This window comes from Melozone crissalis, unplaced genomic scaffold (assembly GCF_028551555.1).
Source record: "Melozone crissalis strain CALT ecotype California unplaced genomic scaffold, PUWL_Pcris_2 ptg000156l_1, whole genome shotgun sequence".
Lineage (NCBI taxonomy): Eukaryota > Metazoa > Chordata > Aves > Passeriformes > Passerellidae > Melozone > Melozone crissalis.
Genome location: NW_026535927.1, coordinates 102678 through 128863, shown reverse-complemented (window position 1 = coordinate 128863; position 26186 = coordinate 102678). Strand labels below are relative to the sequence as shown.

The following is a 26186-nucleotide window of genomic DNA, read 5'->3' as shown; positions in this document are numbered from 1 at the left end:
TCTTCTTGGCCTCAATCTTCTACTGTGATATTGGCACTTTTAGATTGGTTTAAGGTAGAAGCTCACTGTCTAACATAGGTGATAGGTATTGGAAAGTAATTGTAAATAAAGTACACATAGTTCTTAGTATAAAAAGCTAACACCAATCCAAGGGCAGGGACTGCGCCACAACCTGACCTGCCAGACAGATAAGGAAAAATAAACAGCCTTGAGAAGGAGAACCAAGGAATCCTGACTTCTTCTTGGGTCTCAGGGTGGGGAAAAAGAGACTTTCCAACACCTTGGGGTCATCTCAACAGCAGAGACCTCATCACCAGCAGGAGCCCCAAATGGGCTGAAAACCCTGTGAGCCTTTGAGAATCCAAACGTGCTGAACACCCCTGAGAATCCAAACGTGCTGAACACCCCATGGCCCCTGAGAAGTGCCACTAATCCCAGCAGGATCAGGGCTCTGCCTTCCCCTCAGCATCCTCCCAGGAGGGCTGAGATTGAGGGAAATATCATTGGTATCTCCCCCTATTAACGAGGCTCATTCAGCCTCTGGGATTAATCACCTCAGCACAGCTACAGAGCTTTATCCCCCACACCCACAGGAGCATCTTTGGCACAGGCAGATGGAGCTCAGCTCCTGCCTCCCTTCCCAGGAGCAGCGTTTGTGTGGGTGGGATGATTATTCCAGGAGCAGGGCTCTTGTGTTGCCTGTGTTTAATGTTGTGATTATCCTGTTTCTGCTCAGGTATCATCTGCGAGAAATTCAGAAATTAACAGCAAGTGGAGAGGGGGTGAGAGGGGGTTTTTTTTTAAATCTTTTCTGCAGGGTTTAAATAAATCCCAATCGATGTGTTCAGCTCTGGGTTGGGTCTGGCCCCAGCTACAATAGCAGCACTTGAAAGGCTCCTGGATAAAAGTAAACTCAGCAGAAGGGGACAGGGAATTGGTGGAGCAGAGGGATGTGAGGCTGATAAAGGGACAGGAGCCAGGCTGGGAATGTTCAGTCCGGAGAAGGAAAGGTTGAGTGGAGCCCTCACAGCTCCTGTCAGCACCAGGAACTGCAGTGCAGGACAAGGGGGAATGAACTCAAACTGGGAAAGGGGAGAATTGGGTGGGATTTTGGGAAGAAATTGCTCCTGACAGAGGAGGGATGTGAAGCTGATAAAGGGACAGGAGCCAGGCTGGGGGAGTTGGGAATGTTCAGCCTGGAGAAGGAAGGGTTGAGTGGAGCCCTCACAGCAGCTTCAGGAACTGCAGTGCAGGACAAGGGGGAATGAATTCACACTGAAAAAGAGGAGAATTGGGTGGGATTTTGAGGAGAAATTGCTCCTGCCAGAGCAGGGATATGAAGCTGATAAAGGGACAGGAGCCAGGCTGGGAATGTTCAGCCCGGAGAAGGAAAGGTTGAGTGGAGCCCTCACAGCTCCTGTCAGCACCAGGAACTGCAGTGCAGGACAAGGGGGAATGAACTCAAACTGGGAAAAGGGGAGAATTGGGTGGGATTTTGGGAAGAAATTGCTCCTGACAGAGGAGGGATGTGAAGCTGATAAAGGGACAGGAGCCAGGCTGGGGGAGTTGGGAATGTTCAGCCTGGAGAAGGAAAGATCAGTGGAGCCCCCACAGCAGCTTCAGGAACTGCAGTGCCAGGACAAGGGGGAATGAATTCAAAGTGAAAAATTGGAGAATTGGGTGGGATTTTGGGGAGAAATTGCTCCTGCCAGAGGAGAGATGTGAGGCTGACAAAGGGACAGGATCCAGGCTGGGAATGTTCAGCCTGGAGAAGGGAAAGTTGAGTGGAGCCTCCTCAGCATCCTGGGAGCTGCAGGAGAACTGGAGAGGGACTCAGCACCAGGAACTGCAGGGTCAGGACAAATTCTAACTGGAAAAGGGGAGAATTGAGTGGGATTTGGGGAAGAAATTGCTCCTGCCAGAGGAGGGATGTGATCCAAGCTGGGAGAATTGGGGATGTTTAGCCTGGATTAGGGAATGTTGAGTGGAGCCCTCACAGCTCCTGCCAGGAGAGCTGGAGAGGGACTCGGCACCAGAACTGCAGTGCCAGGACAAGGGGGAATGGATTCAAAGTGGAAAAGGGGAGAATTGGGTGGGATTTCGGGGAGGAATTCCTGGCTGTGAGGGTGGGCAGGCCCTGGCATAGGGTGCCCAGAGAAGCTGTGGCTGCCCCTGGATCCCTGGCAGGGCCCAAGGCCAGGCTGGACAGGCTTGGAGCAGCCTGGGACAGTGGAAGGTGTCCCTGTCATGGCTGGATGAGCTTTAAGGTCCTTCTACCCCAAACCATCCCAGGATTCTGTGTCACCCCTCAGTGCAGGTGACATCAACTCCGCTCCCTGCCAGGTTCCAGCTCCTCTCCAGGACAGGGATCTCAGGGAAATGGGGCCTCCCTGGGCATCACAGACCTGTCCTGCCCATCCAGGCCCTGTCCCTGTCCCTCACAGGCCCCAGGGACAGGGACACCATGCCCAGGCTCTGAACCTAGAGTGGTTTTTTTTTTGTTTTTCCTGCAATCACAATCCCAGCCAAGCTCTGCCCCCGCCTCTGCTCTGATTTCCCTGACCTGCAGCAGGATTTTATTGATCTCAGGGTGCTGTTAAATGAAGAAGTGATCTTGTTTTAGTGCCTGTTTTGCATCCCAGAGATGTTCAGGAGTGTTATTGTTGATTCTCAGTTTATTTATTGAAGCAGCAGCCAGGCAGGAATGAGGAACACTCCAAGAGGAAAAAAAACACCAGGAAAAGGAGCTTCAAAGCTTTCTGCATCTTTTGCCACCCCACTTTGAACAAGCTGGGGTGGGGAATTGATTTGGGTCCTTGTTAATTCAGAAAATTAAATTCCTACAGCCTAAAAATCTGCTCTGCTCCCATTTTCATTTGGGAATGAGCCTGGAAAAAATCCTTCCCAGCTCAGTTTGGGGTGGAATTTGCTGCTCTGCATCTCCCCTCAAGTGCATTCCTTGATTAGGAAGGCAGCAGGGCTGAGCTCCTCAACAGCCAAGGAAAAAAAATTGAATTATTGCCTTTGACAGGAGTTGCTGCATTTTGATTCTTCCAAACAAACCTCACTTTGTATCCAGGTATTATTCCTGAATAATCCAGCTAAGAGTGGGCAGAAAGCTCTGGGAAAAGTGATCCATGGATTTTCAAGCACATTAATTAGCACTGTGGTCCTCACAACGCTCTCCCATTTCATTACTTTTCAATTCATCCTCCCAGATTATTAAAAATAAAAATATATCCCAGGAAGGATTAGCAAAAGGAATTTACTGAAAACTTCCTGGGAAAAGATTCCAGGCACTGCACTTTGCTCAGTCTCACATATTCCAAATTTGCATCAGCACCACCTGGCCAGGTGCATTCCTGCAGGACAGAATTGGGGAATTGGTAGTCACATATAAAGCACAGAGGGGACAATTTTCTGTCCCCAAAGTAACAGAAAACCACTTAAAAAAAACTCTAAAACCCTAAAACTAAACCTTAAAGCCCTAAAACTGGATCCCTGCATCCCAAGCCCACAACCTCACCTGGCCAGGTGCATTCCCGCAGGAGAAAATTGGGGAATTGGTATTCACACGTGAAGCACAGAAAAGAAAATTTTCTGTCCCCAAACTGACAAAAAACCACTTTAAAAAGCCCTAAAACCACTGGATCCCTGTGTGCCAAGCCCTCAGCTGCACCTGGCCAGGTACATTCCCTCAGGAGAAAATTGGGGTATTGGAACTCGCACATTTAGCACAGATGGGACAATTTTCTGCCCCAAAGTGACAAAAAAACACTTAAAAAAAGCCCTAAACCCACTGGATCCTGGCATATCAAGCCCTCCAGCCTCACCTGGCCAGGTGCCTTCTGCTACTCACGCATACAGCACAGAGGGAACAATTTAAGGAAATCCAATTTTCTGTCCCCAAAGTGACAGAAAACCACTAAAAAAAAAGCCCCAAAACCACTGGATCCCTGCAGCCCCACCTGGCCAGGTGCATTTTGGGACTCACACATAAAGCACAGATGGGACAATTTAAGGAAATCCAATTTTCTGTCCCAAAAGTGACAACCAGCCCCAAACCCACTGGATCCCTGCATCCTAAACCCTCAGCCCCACCTGGCCAGGTGCATTCCTGCAGGAGAGAATTGGTACTGACACCTAGTGCACAGAGGGGACAATTCTCTGTCCCCAAAGTGACAGAAAACCACTGAAAAAAAGCCCTAAACCCACTGGATCCTGGCATATCAAGCCCTCCAGCCTCACCTGGGCAGGTGCATTCTGCCACTCACACACAAAGCACAGAGGGAACAATTTAAGGAAATCCAATTTTCTGTCCCCAAAGTGACAACCAGCCCCAAAACCCACTGGATCCCTGCATCCTAAACCCTCAGCCCCACCTGGCCAGGTGCAATCCCACAAGAGGGAATTGAGGAATTGGTACTCACACATAGAGCACGGATTTCTGGTCTCCGACCTGGCCTCCATCCCCCACTGTCAGGGTGTCGTAGCCTCTCTCCAGCTCGAACTCCTCGAAGGTGAGTTTGATCACCTGCCAAAGACACAATTAACACAATTAATTCATCAATTAACACCAAGCCCTGCTCGTGGATCCCGCAGCAGCTCCCAAGAGCATCGAAATCTCCAAAACATCCCAAAAAGTTGGGTGGCTTTTCTTGGTTTTTTGTTAGGTTTTTTTGGGTTTTTTGGGGTTTTTTTGGTTTTTTTTTTCTCTGAAATCTGGAAATGTAATTAATTTAATTTAATTATTTAATGATTTATATTTATTGATGATTTATATTTATTGATGATTTTTGTTAAAGAGCCAGGGAGCCACCAACACCCCAAACCTGGATCTGCTGAAGTAACAGAACAGCAGCTCATGCAGTTCTAACCTGAAGCTTTACAAGCTTGTATTTATTTACCTATTTTCCTTTTTCTTTTTTTGAACATTGTATTTATTTATCCATTTTCCTGGTTTTTTTGTTATTGTGTTTTTTTGCGTATTTTTGGTTTTTTTTAATATTGTGTTTATTTACCCATTTTATTTATTTACCCATTTTCCTGGTTTGTTTTTTTAAATATTGTGTTTATTTACCCACTTTATTTATTTACCCATTTTCCTGTTTTTTTTTTTAATATTGTATTTATTTATCCATTTTCCTGGTTTGTTTTTTTTAATATTGTATTTATTTACCCATTTCCTGGTTTGTTTTTGTGTTGAATATTGTATTTATTTCCCCATTTCCTGTTTTTTTATTTTTTAAATATTGTATTTATTTACCTATTTTCCTGGGTTTTTTTGCTCTGAAAGTTGGAAATGCAATAATTTAATTAAATTATTTACTGATTTGTTAAAGAGCCAGAGAGCCACAGAACCCCCAAACCTGGAACCGCTAAAGTGACAGCAAAGCCAGGAAAATGGGAAAATGAGATGAAACTCCTGATTCCGAAGTGATTGGAAGTTCAGTCACATTTTGAGGAGAAAAATCCACAATAATTCACTCCAGCGGCTCTAACCTGAAGCTTTCCAAGCTCATTCCTCATTTCCCTGCCCTCAGGGTCCAGAATTTCCCCCTCCTTTTGGGATAAATCATCCCCTTCTCCCTCCATCAGCTTGGACGTGGCTTTTTTTGGGAATAACCCCAGGAGAAACCTCAACCAGCAACATCCATTGTGTCAAAAAAAAGGCCAGAAATAGCTTTTATGCAAATTCCCCAATTATCATATGCATTTCTCAGCTCCCCAGAGATTTCTTTTCCCCACTGTGGTTGGAATTAATTCCCAAAGCACCAGGGCCCAGCTAAAAAAACCCCAGAATATTCCCAAAAGAGGTTTTGATGTCCCCAATCTGCAGTGGAAAAAAATCCCAATTTGTCAGTGAGGAGGCCTCAGCCCTGTGGATGCAAAATTCCCAATTTTGAGGGGAAAATTGTAAATTTGGAGGGGATTTTGGGGCTCAGTGGGTCTCAGGCTCTTTTTTTAACAAATATAGAGCAGAAGACTTGCAAATAATTCCTAAATTCAGCTCCCTGCTTCTTCCAAAGCTCCATGGAGCAGGAGCTGATCAAAAAACCACTGAGACCATGAAAAGATTACAAAAAAAAAAATTACAAAATATTCTTTCCAAGTATTTTATGGGAATTATTGGAAGTAATTCATCCCAAATCCTTCCCTCAGCCAGGAAATGCTGGGATCATCCATGAGGGACAAGCAGGGAGAGCTGTGACCTTCCCAAAGGATTTGGTGCTTTCCTCCCAACCCTCCCTGCTCCAGGAGAGCTTTTCCCAACCTGGAAATTAAAGTTTCTACCATGAAACACCTAAAACCAAAAGAATCCCTTCAAAAAGTGACATTAATTGAATTAATTAAAGCTATTTATCATTTCAAAGGCAATGGGATCTCCTCTTCCAGCTGACAAATTTCCATATTTCTGGGGATGATGGAGCAGAACCTGCGGTTCCTTGGTGGGAAATCCTAAAATTAATGGATTTGACCAATTCCAATCTCCTTTAGGATTTAGGAAAGCAGGGAGAGCTGTGGCCTTCCCACAGGGGTTGCTGATTTTTTCTTCCCTGCTTCAGGAGAGGTTTTCCCTCCCTGTAAACGACACTGAAACACCTAAACCCAAGAAAAATCCCTCAAAACCTGACATTAATTGAATTAATTAAAGCTGTTTATCATTTCAAAGGCAAAGGCAATGGGATCTCCTCTCACAGCTCAAAAATTTCCAAATTTCAGTGCAGGATGGAGCAGAACCTGCAGTTCCTTGTGCTGTGGAATCTCTGATCCAAGCTGGGAAATCTTAAAATTAATGCATTTGACCAATTCCAATCTCCTTTAAGATTTAGGAAAGCAGGGAGAGCTGTGGACTTCCCAAAGGATTTGGTGCTTTTCTTCCTTGCTTTAGGTTTTCCCTCCCTGTAAACGACACTGAAACACCCAAACACCTCAAAAAATCCTTCAAAAATTGACATTAATTGAATTAATTAAAGCTATTTATCATTTCAAAGGCAAAGGGATCTCCTCTCACAGCTGACAAATTTCCGTATTTCTGTGGATGACAGAGCAGAACCTGCAGTTCCTTGTTGGGAAATCTGAAAATGGATGGATTTGACCAATTCCAATCTCATTTATGTACAGGTATGACAGCCCTGGCCTGGGAATGATCAATCCCTGTCCATTTTCCCCTGGCAATGGGAATTGTTTGGTGCCCTCACAGCTTTTTCCAGTCTCACCCCATTACAAGGAGAGCCAGGGCTCATATTTAAATTTAAACCAGTGCAAAAATGTCAATAAATTCACAATGCTGCATAAATAGCATGAGATAGACCCAAACCTCACTCCTCTGCCCTTGGGGGCTGAAATCCTGCTGGATAAAGGGGAAAAAATTGGGGAAAATCAGCATTCCTGGCACAGCCTCCCTGCCCCGATGAGCTGGGCACCTCCCCACACCAGATATCAAAGGGGCTTCGATTGCAAATAATTACACTCACTTTTAATTACAACCCTGAACTAAACGAGCCTTCAGCAGGGAGGGAAGGGCAGGGATTTCAGGACAGCTGGGAAAACACAGGGAAGAGTGTGTGGGGACAGAAACTGAGCCTGGGGGGCTGAAAAAACCCCGAATGTGAGAGCGAGGAGGGGCTGGAAAAGGTTTCCCTCTGGATCCCAAAGTGGAAAGGGCTTGGAGCAACCTGGGATAGTGGAGGGGTCTGGATGTGTTTAAAGTGTCTGGATGTGTTTGAAAGTGTCTGGATGAGTTTGGATGTGTCTGGAAGTATCTGCATGAGTTTGGAAGCGTCTGGATGAGTTTGGAAATGTCTGGGTGAGTCTGAACATGTCTGGAAGTATCTGGATGAGTTTGGAAGTGTCTGGATGTGTTTGGATGAGTCTGGATGTGTCAGGAATTGTCTGCATTTGTTTGGATGTATCTCGATGTGCATGGGTATGTTTGGAGGTGTCTGGATTTGTCTGGATGTTCCTGGATGTCCTTGGATGTGTCTGGAAGTATTTGGAAGCATCTGGATGTGTCTGGATCTGTTTGGAAGTGTCTGGATGTCTCTGGATGTTTTGGAAGTGTTTGGATGGGCCTGGAGGTGTCTGGAATTGTTTGGACGTGTCTGGAATTGTCTGGAAGCACAGCTACCTTTCAGGGGTTGTGGAGGGTGATGAGGTGACCCCTGAGTGTCCCTTTGTCCAGGCTGAGCTCCCTCAGTGGTTCCTCAAAGGGTTTGTGTTCCCCAGCTCAAGAATCCCAACATCCCTCCCAAACTGAGGGCCCAGAAGCACAAGCACCTCTCAGGAAGGTGATGAGGGCACCCCTAAGCCTCCTTTTGTCCAGGACAAACACCCCCAACTCCCTCCGGGGTTCCTCACAGGGTTTGTGCTCCCAGCCCCTCTGATCAGCTCAAGAGTCCCAAAATCCTCCCAAACTGAGAGTCCAGAAGCACAGGCACCTTTCAGGAGCTGCAGAGAGTGATGAGGGCACCCCTGAGCCTCCTTTTGTCCCTCAGTGGTTCCTCACAGGGTTTGTGTTCCCAGCCTCTCTGGATGAGCTCCCAATGTCCTTTGCAAGCTGAGGGCCCAGAAGCAAGGGAACCTTTCAGGGCTGTGGAGGGTGATGAGGTGACCCCTCTGAGGGTTTCTGAACCCCTCTGGATGAGCTCAAGAGTCCCAACATCCTTCCCAAACTGAGGGCCCAGAAGCACAGCCACCTTTCAGGAGCTTTGGAGGGTGATGAGGTCACCCCTGAGTCTCCTTCTGTCCAGGCCAGCTCCCTCAGTGGCTCCTCACTCAGGGGTTGTGGAGGGTGATGAGGTGACCCCCGAGTGTCCATCTGTCCAGGCCAAGCCCCCCAGCTCCCTCAGTGCTTCCTCACTCAGGGGTTGTGCAGGGTGACGAGGTGACCCCCAAGTGTCCATCTGTCCAGGCCAAGCCCCCCAGCTCCCTCAGTGGCTCCTCACTCAGGGGTTGTGCAGGGTGACGAGGTGACCCCCGAGTGTCCATCTGTCCAGGCCAAGCCCCCCAGCTCCCTCAGTGCTTCCTCACTCAGGGGTTGTGCAGGGTGACGAGGTGACCCCCGAGTGTCCATCTGTCCAGGCCAAGCCCCCCAGCTCCCTCAGTGCTTCCTCACTCAGGGGTTGTGCAGGGTGACGAGGTGACCCCTGAGTGTCCGTCTGTCCAGCCAAGCCCCCCAGCTCACCTTGGCGGGGTTGAGGGCGGTGATGACCCACACGCAGTAGGCGTTGTTGTCGTACTGCACGGGGTAGTTGGGGGACGTGATGACGCCGCTGGGCCCGCGCAGGTACGTGTCACACATCCTGGCTGGGGACACAAATGGGGACACTCAGCGCTGCTGGGGGGGCAGGAGGAGGGATGAGCTTGGGGTGGAGGTGGGAGGAGGTGGAAAAGGGAAGAGGGGGGAAAAATGGAGAAGTTGGTGTTTTCACGGCCTACACTGCTCCTTTTTTACACCCGGGTGGTGAAAATGAGGGGTTTCTCTGTGAGGACTGGGGCCATCAACCCTTGATCCCAAAAACCCCTGATCCCATCAAACCTTGACCCCATCAATCACTGATCTCATCAAACCCCGATCCCATCAATCACTGACCCCACCAAGCCCCAATCCTAATAGTCCCTGATCCCATCAAACCCTGATCCTATAAAACCTCTGATCCCATCAATGCCTGATGCCAACAATCTCTAATCCCATCAACCTCTGATCCCAACAAACCCTGATTTCACCCAAACCTGATCCCCAACAATCCGTGATCCCAACAACCTCTGATCCCATAAAATCCTGATCCCATCAATCCCTGATCTCACCCAAACCTGATCCCATCAATGCCTGATGCCATCAAACCCTGATCCCATCAAACCCAGATCCCAACAACCCCTGTCTCACCCAAATCTAATCCCAACAACCTCCGATCCCATCAAACCTAATTCCCCAACAATCCATGATCCCAACAACCCCAAACCCATAAAACCCTGATGCCAGCAACTCCTGAACCAACCCAAACCTGATCCAAATAATTCCTGATCTGAACAAACCCTGATCCCAAAAACCCCTGATCCCAGCAAATCCTGATCTCACCCAACTGATCCCAACAACTCCTGATCATACCCAAATATGATCCCAACAAACCCCAATCCCATCAACCCATGATCCCAACAAACCCTGATCCCACCAAACCCCAATTCCATCAATCCTTGTTCCCACTTCCCCTCAGACCAACACCCAACTCTCTATGCTCACATTGATTTATTTCCTTTTTTCCCCTCACAAAAACCCTTCCCCAACCAGGCCAGGAATGACACAACTCCTTCCTGATGTCCCCAAAAAACCCCATTCCCTTTCTTCCTGCACATCAAACCCCCAAAACACTGCACAGCCAGGATTTATTAGGTCATTATTAAGTATTTATCAGCTGGTTTCCTTCTGTGGGCTCAGAACTAAGGTGGAAACTCAGCTCTGCATCTTCAAAACACCTCAGGTAAAGGAAAAACTGGAAAAAGTGCTTAAGCAGGGAAAATTTTGCCTGTGGAATGCCTTTGATGTAATATTTAGCTGAAATATTCCACAAAAAAAAGGTGGGGAAAAACATCCTGGTTCTGGAAATATCCTCTGCTGTGACAGAGCCTCAAATTAATTTATTGTTGAAGTTTATTTATTTATTTAAATGTATTATTTAATTTTGGAGATGTATTTGCATTTTTGGAGTCTGCAAAGGTTTTTTTTCTTTGTAAAATATAGAAAATCATCTCCTGGCCAAGCTGTGGGAAGAGAACTTTCCCCCAAAGTTTTCTCACTGGAGATTAAAAAATTATTGAAGCCCAAGGGGTTAAAATCTGTGACTGACTGGAGAATTTGAGAGAAACACAATTTTAAAAAATGGCACAAACTGGGAGAAAAATTGGCAGAAAGCTGAAATAAAATTGAAACTTTTTAAATAGAAAAAAAAACCCCAAAATATGAAAGTCAGCAGCTAAAAAAATTAAGTTGATTCACAGAAACAGAATAATGCTGGCAAATCCTTTCTTATCTCTTGTGGGAGGACACCATAAATTTCCTTTACAGTGTCACATATTTATGCCAAATATCCTCTTACACTGATTCAATTTATTCCAGGCTTGTTTCAAGAATTACATGGGATTCCAAAGCCTTGAAAAAATCTGCAGATGAAATTAAAGAAAAAAAGAACCGGGGGAAAAAAACCCCTATTTATGATTTTAAGAGCTTTAAAGGGATTCAATTAAAAATATTACAAGTTGTTCTTTATTAGCATTACAAATATCACAATGTGACATTTCGGAGAGGGAATGAAAACAAAATGGCCAAGGGCAAAATGGGAAAAATGAGAAAAAAATTCCATTCCCTGATGGCTCATGGCACAGGATGAGGCTCCCGGGGAAGCACAGCCCCAAAATTCCACATTTCCAGTTAAAAATCTCCCTCCAGCTCTGCTTTTCCAGGTTTTATTCCTGTCTTTCCTCTTACAGGAGAAGGAGGAGAGGGGAGAAAACACCTGGGATGAGGAGAGGGGTGATCCTGCTCAGGTTTGACATTCCTGAATTAAAAGAATGTTCTGGAGAGAGAGAAAGGAAGGGATTTAGGGATATTCATGGAGGAGTCTGTGAGGGGAAAAGGAGGTGCAGAAACAGGGGCTGAAAAAACCTTTAAAGTGAGGGTGAGAAGGCCCTAAGGAAGATTTCCCAGAGAAATTTGGATGCCCCATCCTTGGAAGTGTCCAAGGCCAGCCTGGGATGGGGAAGGTCTCCCTACCCATGGAACAACATTTTCCTTAAGGTTCCTCCCAACCCAAACCCCTCTGGGACTCTGACCTGGCCAAGGAATGACCTGAGGGCAGGATGGGTGAGAAATGGACAGGAAGGAGCTGGGAATTCCCAAAAATCCCCATATCCAGCCAAACTGAGCCCCTCAGATTCCCTCTAAATTCCTGGGAATGTCCAAGGCCAGCATGGAGGGACAGTGGAAGGAGCAGGATTGTCCAACCCAAACCATTCTGGGATTATTCGACCTGAGGGGAGGATGGGTATGGAAAAGGGACAGGAAGGAGCTGGGAATTCCTACAAATCCCAAAATCCAGCCAAGATGAGCTCCCTCAGACTCCCCCTGAATCCCTGGGAGTGTCCAAGACAAGTGGAATGAGCAGGATGGTCCTCAATATCCCTCCAACCCAAACCATTCTGAGATTCGACCCGAGGGCAGGATGGATGATGGAAAAGGGACAGGAAGGAACTAGAATACCTAAAAATCCCAAAATTCAGCCAGACTCCCCCTGGATCCCTGGGAGTGTCCAAGGCCAGCTTGGAGGAACAGTGGAAGGAGCAGGATGGTCCTCAATGTCCCTCCAACCCAAACCATTCTGAGATTCGACCCAAGGGCAGGATGGGTGATGGAAAAGGGACAGGAAGGAGCTGGGAATTCCCAAAAATCCCCAAATCCAGCCAGGCAGAGCCCTCACCTCTGCAGACAGGCCGGTGGTCGCTCCAGGCCACAATGATGTCGCTGACTCTCTTGCAGGTGATGCTCTTGGAGCCCTGCAGGTCGTAGCCCTCGTTGCAGGAGAACTGGATGCTGGAGCCCAGCCTGGAGAGGGGACACAGGGGACATCAGCCTGCTCCTGCACCCCAGGATTTGGGGCCAGGGCCATCCCCTGGCCCTGCAGCCAGCAGGAAGGGAGGAGGGACCAGCTCTGCCTCCCTTCTGCTGTGTCTGCCCCAGATGCTGATGCCCAAATCCCAAATTTTAGTGACATTTCAGTGGGAATTTCATCCTGGGAGAGGACGTGCTCAGCGGACATTCTCATAAAGTGAAATAAAATTCTTTATCAACTGCTGAGAGTTCTGCTCTTTGTTCTGTGGTTTGGATTCTGAGCTTTGTTCACTGGGGTAACACAATCAGCAGCTGGGAATTCATCCCGTGGAATTTAGGGACTTTATGGGATTCCCTTTCTTCTGCCCTCTCTCCTTTGCTGGGTTTGAGGAGAATTTGACAGACTGGGATTTGATTGAGAGGCACTTTCCATGAGCAAAACAGCTCCTGGAATCCCAAATTTTAGTGACATTTCAGTGGGAATTTCACCCACAGCTCTGAGAGAGGACACATTCAGAATTCTCATAAAATGAAATAAAAATCTTTATCAACTGCTGAGAGTTCTGCTCTTTGTTCGGTGGTTTGGATTCTGAACTTTGTTCACTGGAGTAACACCATCAGCAGCTGGGAATTCATCCCATGGAATTTAGGGACTGTTGGGATTCCCTTTCCTCTGCTTGGACTTGAGGAGGATTTGACAGTCTGGGATTTGATTGAGAGACACTTTTCATGAGCAAAACAGCCCTGGGCAGCAGAATCAGATGAAATATTGATTCCCCATGGCCACCAACAGCTGGGGCATCCCTGCAAAGCAAAACTGGGAACTGGAAAGGAACAACAGCTCTGGTTTAAACTTCCTAAGCCCCAATTAGCTGGCGCCACACAGGCTCAGTGACAAGGAACCTCAGCCACCTCAAATTCTCTAAGGGCAGGGCCATGCTGGGGTTTGAGCTAATTTGAAAAGTGATTTCTTTCTTTTGGCCGTTTCAGTTTTTCCAGGGGAGGGATGACAGCACAAAACCTGGATTGGGAAAGGATAAAAACACTCCAAGAGATCTTTGTGGAACAGCACACACAGGAAGGGTTTTACACACGTGTTCCCCAAAACTGGGCAGGATTTTGGGAGGGGGACAAAGCAAACAGAGCCCCCCCACACCAGGAGCACACCCAGGAGCTCATGCACAGAACACACAGAAAATATTCTTACCTAAAATCGTTGCCTATCCTTTTACCTCTCTCGGGAATCCCAGGGTCTGGACACAAATTATGTCCCTGGGACACACCAACCTGAGTTACTACAAAGCAAAAAAACAGCACATACAGACACAGAATAGCAAAAGGAACAATTCTTTCAGCAGCTGGCTTGGTGGATGTGGCGAGAAAAATGGCAACTGGAAGCTCAGAAACCTCAATGTTTTATTCCACAAAAACAACAGCTTTGGAAACAAATATCCTGCTCAGTTTACACACCTGAGTGTTTTCTAGGAAATGCCAGCTAGGGACACAGTTTCCCCTCCATTCCACTACAGAAATACCTCTGGATAAGTTGATTTTTGGGTATTTTTTTCCATTCTGCTAAATGACACCAATCACAGAGCCTGTTTGTTATGATTAAAGCCCCACCTGCCACCCTCCAAGGTGACCTCAGAGCCCTCAAAAACCCAGCCCAGTGTGCCAGGGAAAGAAAACAACTCCATGGAAAGGCAGGGAGTGATCCCAGGAGGGAAAAACCAAGCACAGAACGAGAGGGAGAAAGGAGAGGGGGATGCAAGTCGAGGGTTTGAAAGCCAAGTCATTTAGTTGGAACATGGAGAAAAATTTATGGAGCAACCTGGATGCCAACAAACATGAAATCCATGGGGTGGTGGCCAGCACTGCAGAAAGCTCCCAGCTCCACCCTCCCCATTTCCAGCCCTCTCACGGCACAAAGGAGGGTTCAGGGTAGGGGAACCTGGGGGTCCCTCAGCCCTGGCACAATCCTGATTTCCAGGCTGAATTCCAGCACAGCAATAAAGGACAAAAGGGGGATTTTGCCACAGGAGCTCGATGGGATTTGGTTTTCTTCTCATCCAAACCTACAGCATGTTTCTCAGCCAAAAAAACTCCATTCCCTGATGGCTCATCGCACAGGATGACGCTCCTGGGGAAGCACAGCCCCAAAATTCCACATTCCACATGCTGAACCACTGAAAGAACCCCAATTTCCGTTCCACCTCTGCCCAGCACTGGATTACAGGGAAGAAAATCCCAATTTTATTCCAAGCATGGTGCCCCAAAGGAGGAGGGTGACACTGAGGTGACACCAGCCCCTTTCTCATGGCTCAGCAGCTGGAGCCCTGCAGGGGGAATGGGAGAATCCATGGGGAGAATCCACCCACACTGGACACACACAAAGCCAGGACCATCCAATATTTGGAATTAACCCCTGGTGCATCATCCCCAGCTACAGCTGTTCCTACAAGGAGGATGCTTCCCAATTTTGCTGATCCCAAAAATATTCCAGCTTCTCCTCAGCACTAACACTCTTCTGATGCCCTTTATGTTCTTTATAGGAATTTCCTTTTTAAGGCCCATTTTTCCTCCCTTCCCACCGTGCTGGAGCAGAGATGGGGCTGGGATTGTCCCCACAGGATGCTTTGGTGCTCACCTGTCTGTGTGGGAGGGCACAGAGCCATGGATTCATGGAAAACAACATGTGAGGTATTATTTTCCCATTTTCCATGTCCATAACCTGCCACAAACATATTTTATGAAAAATCCTTTCGTTAGGATCTTTTCTCCTGAGAAGCTGGGAAGCTTCAGCTTCTCCATGTTTTGCTGCTTTGGAATGTGATTTGGAGAACTGTTTACTCAGCATGTGAAATTGGTTTTATTTGATGACCAGTGACAGCCACCTGTGTCAAGGCTGTGAGCAGTCACAAGATTTTATTTCCTTTCCTTGAAATTTCCTTCCCTTCCTTCTGATGAAATATTTTCTTCTATTCTTTAGTATAGTTTTAATACATCATTTTCTTTTAATAAATATATATCATAAAATAATAAATCAGCCTCCTGAAACATGGAGTCAAGATTCTCATCTCTTCCCTCATCTTGGGATCCCTGTGAACACCACCACAATAACCCTTGGTAAGCTCAGTCAGCAGCAACCAAGCAGAATTTGACATCCCTACATTTTCTATAACTCCAAACTTTGCTTTGCCACTTTTCACCAGCCCAGAGGATTCCAAATCAGGAATCAGGAATGAATTCAGTGAAGGAAGGGAGAGCGCATGGATTCTACTCCCAGCTTCTGACAGGAAAAGTTTGGCTGAACGGAGTCCCCAGGTGCCACCACCATCCTTGGGTTCCTTCCCTGCACCCAGAGGTGATGCCTGTGCACAAGCAGCTCCAAAAAAAGGAAAATTCACCTCAGGATGAGGGACCCAATGAGAGTTTTATGTCCCAAAGCCGTGTAGGAGTGAAAGACAGTGCTCAAATTCTTGATTTTCCTCTGTAAAAACCTCCCTGACCACACACACACCTGTAACAACCACACACACAAAGCCAAGACCACCCAATATTTGGAATTAACCACCTGGGAACTCTTCCTCAAAGGAAAAATCCAATTCCCACAGCAAATTCCTCCTCCCATGGTCAAATCCCCCTCAGATCACCCCTTTTGTACCCCCAGAGTGGGCACTGCTGCCACTCCCAGTGATTATTTCCCATATCAGATAAAAATGGAGCCTGGAATTCAAAATTTTGGGAAGAAACAATCCCAGACCCCAGGAAAACAAAGAGAAACAATCCCAGATCCCCAGAAAAACCAAGGCCCCAGAGGAGAGTTTGTCACCCCCAATGCTGAGGCCCAAACCCAGCTCATGTCTCATTAGTGGAGATTCACTAACACCTAAAAACACGAACAGATAAAGCAGAGAACAGGGAAGATAAAGCTGAGGGAAGATATCTCCATATCCTGGGAGTTGGGGAATTTCTCTTTTAAAGAAAGTGAAAGAAAAGGAGGAGATGAATGAGATGCTAATTTACAGAAATTTTTGTTCTCTAGCTTTTGTTTTGAGCACACACACACACAAATAGAGGAGCCCGAAGGTTACAAAATGGATTTGTCATGCTGAGAATTTGCTGTGTTCACCTTCCCAAAGTTTCACCTGGGCTGGGCCATTCCCAAATAAACCCCTCAAGATTACTAGAAAAAAATTGTGATGAACTGCTCAATGTCTGCATTAGAAACTCAGGAATTCTCTCCCCCAACCATGGGATTGGTTTTCCATCCCCTCATCCTCCTGATTTTTTTCAATTTCTCCCTCCTCATGAATTCAGTGACAGCCAGTTCTGATTGTTCAGTTTGCCACTGTTAAAATCCTCTTTAATTTTATTTCTCATAATAAAAAAAACTTCACTGACAGATTCCCAAGGGACAATTTCTCACTGAATTTCAGAACTACAAAATAAAAGCAGCACCTAAAAAATAAACAATTTGACAAAGCCCCAGCATTTCTCAGCATGAGGAATTCAGTGAAAGGAGATGATGGGAAAGACTCCAGCAGGAATTAGATGGTTTAAAGGGTTAATCTGAGTGGTCACACCAGGGTAATTCCATGCAAACTTCTGGGAAAGATCCCAAAAACCAGACCTGAGAGCTTGGAGCTGATTTAGGGGTGCAGGGCTCACCCCAACGAGGTCCTGCTGCATTTCCAACCCCCAAAGTTCCTTCAGCACCCAAAAAACCAAGGATGAAGTGATTCCAGAACCTCAGTGACACCAACCCAGACACTGAATGCCCCCAAATTTAACAACACCAAGAGTGAAAAGGTCACAGCCAGGTCCTGACACTGGGAAAATCCAATCCCAGCTGGGAATGTTCCACCAGGACAGCTCCAAACCCCAATTTCCCAGCTGGGAGTGTTCTACCATGAGAGCTCCAAACCCCAGCTTATTTCCCAGCTGGGAATGTTCCAGAACAGCTCAGAAGATGAAGCTTCACAAGCACTCCCAAAAGTGCAGAATTCCCAGAGCATCTCCAGGCTGTCCCACCCAAGATCCAGGTGGTTCCTGTGTCCCACAGACACCTCCCCAAAATCCAGAAATTCCTACACACTTGAGACCTAAAAACTGCTCAACCCACCCCAAAAATGACTTTGCAAAGGAGATTTTGACCGAGCTGGACACACACAGAATTTCCAGTCCTTCATCCACAAGGCCCCAGGTGGCTCCTTGTCCCACAGACACCTCCCCAAAATCCAGAAATTCCCACAGACTTGGCTAAGACCTAAAAAATGCTCAATCCACCCCAAAAAATAACTTTGCAAAGGAGATTTTGACCCAGCTGCACACACACAGAAGTTGCAGTCCTTCACCCAAGTCCTTCCAGTCCTTCACCCACAAGGCCTCAGAATGCTCCTTGTCCCACAGACACCTCCCCAAAATCCAGAAATTCCTATACACTTGAGACCTAGAAACTGCTCAACCCACCCCAAAAATGACTTTGCAAAGAGGATTTTGACCAAGCTAAACATGCACAGAACTTCCAGTCCTTCACCCAGGGCCTCTCCAGGTGGGCCTCACCCAAACACCACACAACCCACTTGGATGCTGTTTTTTAAACCCAAACCACCACAATTCCCCCACTGTGGGAACTGGAATATCCACACTTACACTCTGCTTTCAGTGCCAGAAACAACCTCCAAAACATGGCTTAAAATCTCAAACTATTTCTTCTACCTAATTTATTTGTCTCTCAGTATTATCTCCCCTCCAGAAGTGATTAAAGCAAGATTTCCAAATAATTTCACTGATGGTGAGCAGTACAAGGCACTTAATTATGATTTAAAACAAACACAATCCACTATAACTGAGCCCAAGAAGCACTTCCCCACAGAATATTGAATTTTTATGGATTTTTTCCCTGCAATAACACAAGCAGCTGTTACATCACTACATTTTCACACAAAACACACCAGGTTTAATCTGACCAGGCAATCCCAAACCCAAAAACCTGCAGGATTTAAGAGTGGATCCTTCCAGGGAGGATTTTAGGCCAAGTTTTAGCAAACAGCACTTGAAAATAAAATATTGCTGGTAGGAATAATCAAAAATAAAACAGGGACTTGAAGGCTGGATTTGATCTTTTCCAGCCTTTAGGATTTTGTGGCAGAGCTTTAAGTGATACCAAGAGACACAAAAATTCCTGAATTTCTGGTATTTGAGCCAGAGCAACTGGAAATTGCTCTGGAATAGGAAATTTCTTTGGAATTATCTGTGATGCAAACTCAGCTCGCGGAGTTTTGGGAGCACAGAGGGGCTCAGCCAACCCTGCAAATCCAGCAGGGAGCAGAACAGATGAGGACTGCAAAAAATAAAAATAAAAATAAAATAAAAACCTGATTTTCCTGGTGCCATCTCCTAGGGAATCAGCACTTCTGCAGCTGGGAATTCCCTGTGGGAGCAGAAGGCTCCAAAATAAGGACAAAATAAGAAAAATCCAGAGCTGATGGAGAGCAGGGCATGGAGAAGGAGCTGGAGGGTGACAAGGACCATGGAATGGGGCCGCCATCCCCATCTCCATTATTCCAGCTCAACAACTTCCAGCCTGAGCTGCCCTCAAGATCTGAGCTCCCATCTGGCAGCTCTGAGCCCCTTGGGATGGGATAAACCAGGCAAAGGGAATGAATTCCTATTTTTCCTCCTCAGAAGTGCAGGATCTGCAGGAAAGGGAATGCAGCTGCTGTGTCCTCTTCAACTCAGTGCATTAAAAATGAGTAAAACTGCTCCAAAGGCCATTCCCAGGAAGGAGAAATGGGAATTTTGTGTATTGTTAACACCACAATGCTTCATTAAATCAATGATTTCACTCCTTTGCCCAAAATTCCCCAAAATCCAGGGCAAAAATCCCCCCACTCCAAATTCCCCTGTGTCTCCACACCCAGCCAGGGGAATTTTCCAACTCAGTAAAGGGCACTGGGACGTTTATTCCAATAAATTCTTCCTGGCAAGGAATGTATCACCCAGCCAGGACTCCATTTTAAAGGATAATTCCCTTTAAAATTGAATTATTTTCCCCTGAACACACCCCAAGTGTTTTCTGCTCTGGAGATTTTGGGTTGTTTTTTACCTTTTTGGGCTTTGCTCCCAAAAAAACAGAGCCTAAAAATTCTCCTGGGAGCTGGGAGGGAAACTCTCCTTCCAGAGCCACGATTCTGATCCAGTCCATGCATTTTTCTGAATTTTGTATGCAAGATCCACCAGTTCTGCTCCAGTCCATGCAATTTTCTGAATTTTTTATGTAAAATCCACCAATTCTGATCCAGTCCCTGCATTTTTCTGAATTTTGTATGCAAAATCCACCAATTCTGCTCTAGTCCATGCATTTTTCTGAATTTTGTATGACAAATCCACCCAGCTGAGCTGTGCAAATGCTCCTCTCTGATGAGGGTAATGGGCTGTGCAACAAAATGAGTAATTCCAGCTTCTCCCCTAAAATCCATTTGGAAAAATGCTCCATCCTGCTCCCATTTGAATCCACATAAAATATTAACTCCCAGGCAGATCCCTCCTGTTTCATTTTAGAAAGAGCCCAAGATTCAGGGACAAAAACCACAGGTTTTGCTCCTGATTTGGGAAGAACCTGATGGGAAACTGAAATATTTCCCACCTGCCTGAGGGAGGCACAGCAGTGACCCCAATGTTCTGCTCCTGACACACCAAGCACTACACTTGAAAAATCAGCACTACAACCTGAAAAATCAGCACTGCAACCTGAAAAATCAGCACTGCAAACCCAGAATTATGATTTTTCTGCAGGGAAAATGAAATAAAACTCAAATAGAAAAAGGAAGACGATGTGACTGCCTCTGTAAATTTTCTAATATTTTGTTTTTAATGTTGCTCCTTATCCCTGCTCCTTATTTACAGCAATAGCACCGATCCCAACCCCAAATTTCTTAGTTTTTCCCACTAAAAAGAGCCTAAAACCACAACCCTGGAGCACAGAATCCACCAAACGCAGAAAATCCAAGCCTTGCGCCCTTCCAGGAGTTAGTAAATGCTTGTGACCAGAGCACTGGGAGGAGGGAAGTGATGCAGAAATGCAGAGGGAAGAGGGAAAAGCACCCAAACTTTTCAGAGTGGCGAAGTTTTAGAGATTACTGGAAAGTCCAATGAAATGTTCCAGGAGATTGTTATCAAAAAAGACAGTGAGGAAGAGCCAGAAAAACTTACACACTGATGTCTTCTGGTTGTTGTCCTTGCTGGGCATGAGTTTCACCCCTCTGGACTTGAGCTCCATCTGCTTCTTGACTGTAGGGGTGGGAAACAAAGGAAAAAAAAAGAGGGAAAGGTTGAGCTGAGCTTCAGGGATTGTCAAGTTTTCATTTTAAAAATAAAAATGTGAATCACCCACATCCTGCATCCTTCCCTTTGGGATCAGCTTGTCCTGACTGCTCAAAACCAGCAGGGGTTTGTTTTTCCATGTTAGGGGTTTGGAGAGGGATTTGTTTTCCATGTTAGGGCTTTGGAGAGGTTTAATTTCAAAATAAAAATGGGGTCCAACCCCTCTGTAACCCACTAAAAATGGGAGACAAGCAAAAGGGAAGCTCTGAGGAGCTTCAGGATGCTGAGAGGAAAATGCTGAGCTGGTTTCCCCCAATTTTTCTGGAATTTATCCCATGAACCCATTACACAGCAGAGCCATTCCAGGGGAGCACTCAGAACCTAAAAACTGCAGAGCTGGTGTGAACAAACAGCAGGAAAATAAAATTAAACACCATTATTGGCTAAGGGAAATATTATCTTGGAGCCCCACACCTGGGGGACTCCTCCCCAAGTGCGACCATTCCCTCCCTGATCCAAAATTCCACCAGAAGAGGGGAAAGACCAGGAAAGGGAACAAGAATTCATCCATCTCCAAGGGCCCCATCCTTTTTCTCACACCAGGGAGCAGCAATTTGTTTTCCTGCTCTGGATTTGGCGGCTGCTTCCTCCACCCCCAGGGTTTGACAGAAACCCCACCTGGCAGAACCATCTGGGAGCAGCACAAACACCTGGATTTGGGATTATTGCAGCTTCCAGAGGCAGGAGTTGGGATAAAACAGCCTCTGCTGTGAGGAGCTGGGATAAAAGAGCAGGAATTGGGATAACCCAACAGGAATTGGGGTAATTCCAACAGGAATTGGGGTAATTCCAATAGGAATTGGGATAACCCAATAGGAATTGGGGTAATTCCAACAGGAATTGGGGGTAACGCAATAGGAATTGGGGTAATTCCCACAGGAATTGGGAAAACCCAGCCTTCATTGCAGGATTTGGGATAACCCAATAGGAATTGGGATAATTCCATCAGGAATTGGGATAACTCAACACTCACTGCAGGAATAGGGATAACCCAACAGGAACTGGGGTAATTCCAAGAGGAATTGGGATAATTCCAACAGGAACTGGGATAACCCAGCCCTTCCTGCAGGAACTGGGATAACCTAACAAGAACTGGGATAATTCCAACAGGAACTGGGATAACCCAACAGGAATGGGAATAACCCAGCCCTCACTGCAGGAATTGGGATTAAAAAGTCTCCACTGCGGGATTTGGGATAACCCAACAGGAACTGGGATAATTCCAACAGGAATTGGGATAACCCAGCCCTCACTGCAGGAATTGGGATAACCCATCAGGAACTGGGATATTCCAACAGAAACTGGGATAATTCCAACAGGAATTGGGATAACTCAGCCCTCACTGCAGGAATTGGGATAAAACAGCCTCCACTGCAGGAATTGGGATAACCCAACAGGAATTGGGGTAACCCAGCCCTCACTGTGAGAAACTGGGATAAAAGAGCCCCCACTGCAGGATTTGGGATAAAAGAGCCTTCACTGTGAGGATTTGGGAAAACCCAACAGGAATTGGGATTACTCAGCGTCCAAATCATTTTCTGGGAGCCCTTTCCTGACGAGCCAGCCCTTATCCTTGGAGAAACCCACTTCAAACCCTTCTTCCTCGTGTTCTTCATCTTGTCAGGCTTTCATCCCTAAATTAGCACATTCCTAAGACAAAGCTGTCAAGAAGAATTACCCATGTAACTAAAGAGGGGTTTTTTAATCGTGCTGAGGTTTTTTTTGGGCTTAAAAAGAACCTGTTTGGAACAGCTGCTGCAGGAGGCTCAGACAGGAGGAGGCTCCTTGAAGCTCACCTGAGGTGCTGCTTTGGGTGCAGCTTTTCACTCATCATTTCCTCACAGCTTTTGGCTTTCTCTTTAAATAAAGCAGCAAGAACTTCAAAAAAATTTTTAGCTGGAAAATATTCATGAGGAACAGCTGCTGCTGCTGCTCCTGTCTTCCTCAGCAGCTTCAATCTGTTCAGGGCAGCTGTCTTTTTTTATTAATTTAAGAAGGGAAAACTAATTAACAGCAGGCTGCTGTCAAAGCAAATCGAACTCTTTGTTTCTTTTTGCTCCAAATCCACCTGCAAGTGCAGCAGGAGGAAGAAAAAGCAGCAGGGTTTGGGATGCCCCAAAGGTCCCACGTGGATGGGAATCACAGGAGATTTCCAGCCTGATCTCAAGGTTTTTAATAAATGTGATATCAATGGATCAAAAAAAAAAAAAAAAAAAAGGATTGGGGCTGCTAAAACTCCCATTTTTGGGGTAAAAATCTATTTCTGCTTCAGATAAAATAGTGACAGACATTCCTGTAGTGATTTTCCAGCTTTTTCCAAGCCAACACAGGGATACCCCAAAATTCCCTCCCACGCAATAAAATCCAGGCAATTCCAAGTTTCCAAGGCTGAATTTGGATTTTGGTTTGAATTTTCCAAGGATGTGGGTTGGGACCCTGCAGCCTCCAAGTCTCTGCTCTGTGGCTGTGCTTGGGGGTACGAGCAGCTTTACAAAATAATCCATATTTTGGTATTCTCCACATCCTGCCCCCAGGGAATGTTCCCAACTCTCCACACAAACAAAAGCTCAGCTCGGATGATTTGTGCCCCACAAAGGGAATTTAGAGGCCAAGAAAAGCTTCCCAAGCTTTGGTGAAGCCCACCAGAGCTGATGGCGGCACCATGGATGGGATGAGAAATCCTGGGGAACTCCTCCATGAGGACACAGCAACCTGCAGGGATTTCCCCAGTGCTGAACATCCCAAATCCAGGAGAAGGTGCCAGAGGGTGCAATCAGAGGAATTTTAAGGTCTCTTCCAACCCAAACCACTCCAGGATTCTCTGGCATGGGGGAATTCAAAATTAGGATACAGCCAGGCTTGGAAATTTTTCAGGGACACATTTCTAACCAAGGTTCTCCCAGAGCCATCCCTGCCAGATCCCATCCAACAAACATCCCCCTCCAACCCTGTTCCTGATGGAAAACCTGGCTCCCAAACCCCTCAGCAATGGCAACAAGACACTCAACACTGAGCAGCAATCCCAAAATTCAGAGCCTGAGCTGCATCCCCAGGAAACATCTCCTCCCCTAATTGCACCGTGTCCCTTTCCAGGAGAATTGATAAAGATAAATTGGTGAAGATAAATTGATAAAGAGGGATCACTGCATCCTCTCCTCCTCATCCTTCATTTCGGAGCCCTAATGATGGAAGTCAGACTTTACAAATGACTCCATTTAGATCAGAACCAGGCACAGCAAAGCACCACTTGTTTCGTGCTTTTTAAAAAAAAATTAAACAAATAAGAACAATTCTCCCACTCCCTGCCCTCAAAAATCCTGTATTTGAAAATCTACTTTGTTTGTAAATTGGAATGTGGAGCAGTACTACAAAGGACTGTGTCAGGATAATTGGATGAACAGAAACTCCTGTTTTCTGGAGGCTTTTGCTGCTCACACACATCCAACAGATCTAATGGAATACTCAGCATCCTGTCAGATTTGAGAGATGACATTACAAAGCTCTGCCAGCATGGCAGGCAGGCCGGGCTGTTCCTTTCAAACCACTTCATGTTGCTCTAAATGAGGATTTAAGCAGACATTTATTTATTTTTAATTTGGAAAACAGTGTTTCAGCAACAGCAACAGGAAAAAAAAAAACTATTCCATGAAGCTCTGCTCTCCTTGTTGGGGGAATTGCTGTTAAATCCAAATCCTGCCTGGATCTCTCCCTCCTGCTGGGATGGTTCAGCAGCAGGATGCTCACAGGGGTTCTTGGAGGTGAAGAGAAACCCCCTCAAATGAAACTCTTTGGAAAAATCCCTCTTCTGGCAGCCTGAGCAATGGATTTTGGGAATCAGAGCCTGCACAAGCACTGGGATTATCCAGAATTGCACTGGAGACTCCACAGGTCACATGGAAGGAGGCAAAAATCCCTCTGGAACCCAAGGGTGTGATCCAGGGTGAGGAGGGGGAGATCCAAGATGGGAAATGGAAGATCCAAGATGAGGAGGGGAAAGATCCAAGATGAAAAGGAGAAGATGCAAAATGAGAAATGGAAGATCAGGATGATGAATGGAAGATCAGGATAAAGAGTGGAAGATCCAAGATGAGGAATGGAAGATCAGGATGAAGAGGGGAAGATCCAAGATAAGCAGTAGGACATCCAAGAAATGAAATAGAAGATCCAAGGTGAGGAATGGAAGATCCAACATGAAAAGGGGAAGATTGAAAATTAGGGGAAGATCAAAAACAAGGAGGGGAAGATCTAAAATGAGGAGTGGGAGATTCAAGATAAAGAGTAGAACATCCAAGATGAGAAATAGAAAATCCAAGACAAGCAGTGGGAGATCCAGGATAAAGAGTAGAAGATCCAAGATGAGCAGTGAGAGATAAGGATGAAGAGGGGAAGATCCAGGATAATGAGTAGAAGATCCAAGATGAGAAATGGAAGATCCAAGATGAGCAGTGGGAGATCCAGGACAAAGAGGGACGAAGATCTGTCCAAACTCAAGCCAAACTGATCCATCCATGGGTAGAACCACAGATCTACCCATGGACAGATCTGTAGACCAAAGCCATGGATGGGGCTGGGAGCACCCTGGGACATTGGGAGGTCGCTGCCCACGGCAGGGGTGGAACTGGGTGGGATTTAAACCCATTCCAAACCATTCCAAGACTCCATGACTCCCTCACCAAGCCATTTAGGTGTCTCTGGCGAGCAGCAGGGAGCTCCCCAGCCCCTCCCTGAAGGAGGCAGCTCTGTCCTGTGCAGGGCTGGAGCTCATCCCATTTATCTTCCTCCTGCGGGGAAGGGAAGCGGCCGGGGCGGGGAGATCGATAAAAGCTGCAATTATGTGTTGGTACCAATCAGCTCCAGAGCAATTAGGGAGCCAAGTTCTGCCATAAAACATGTGCAGAGAGGGGCAGCAGCCAGGGCAGCATTCCCATCTCTCCAATTCCAGCCTTTGCAGCTTTCCCAAAACCTTCTGATTTTATAAATTCCCACCCAGCTCCTCTGATGGGGGGGACACTGAGGTGCTGCCACCTCACCTGATTAAAAACTTGTAGATTATTTTCTTCCACCTTTTTGAGGAGACAGGATGGGGAGGAAAATAAAAAATAATTTTTAAGAATAATTCTCTGCACACATTTCTCCCAGTCCCTTTGACTTCCTTACATGGGGAATGGGGAAAAAACATTTGCAAAAATCAAGA

At 46.3% G+C, this 26186-nt stretch overlaps 1 pseudogene; it reads right to left on the bottom strand.

Annotated features, from left to right (window-relative positions):
- LOC128948755 (CUB and sushi domain-containing protein 2-like) overlaps window positions 1–26186 on the bottom strand; it is a 137947-nt pseudogene that overhangs the window by 108875 nt on the left and 2886 nt on the right.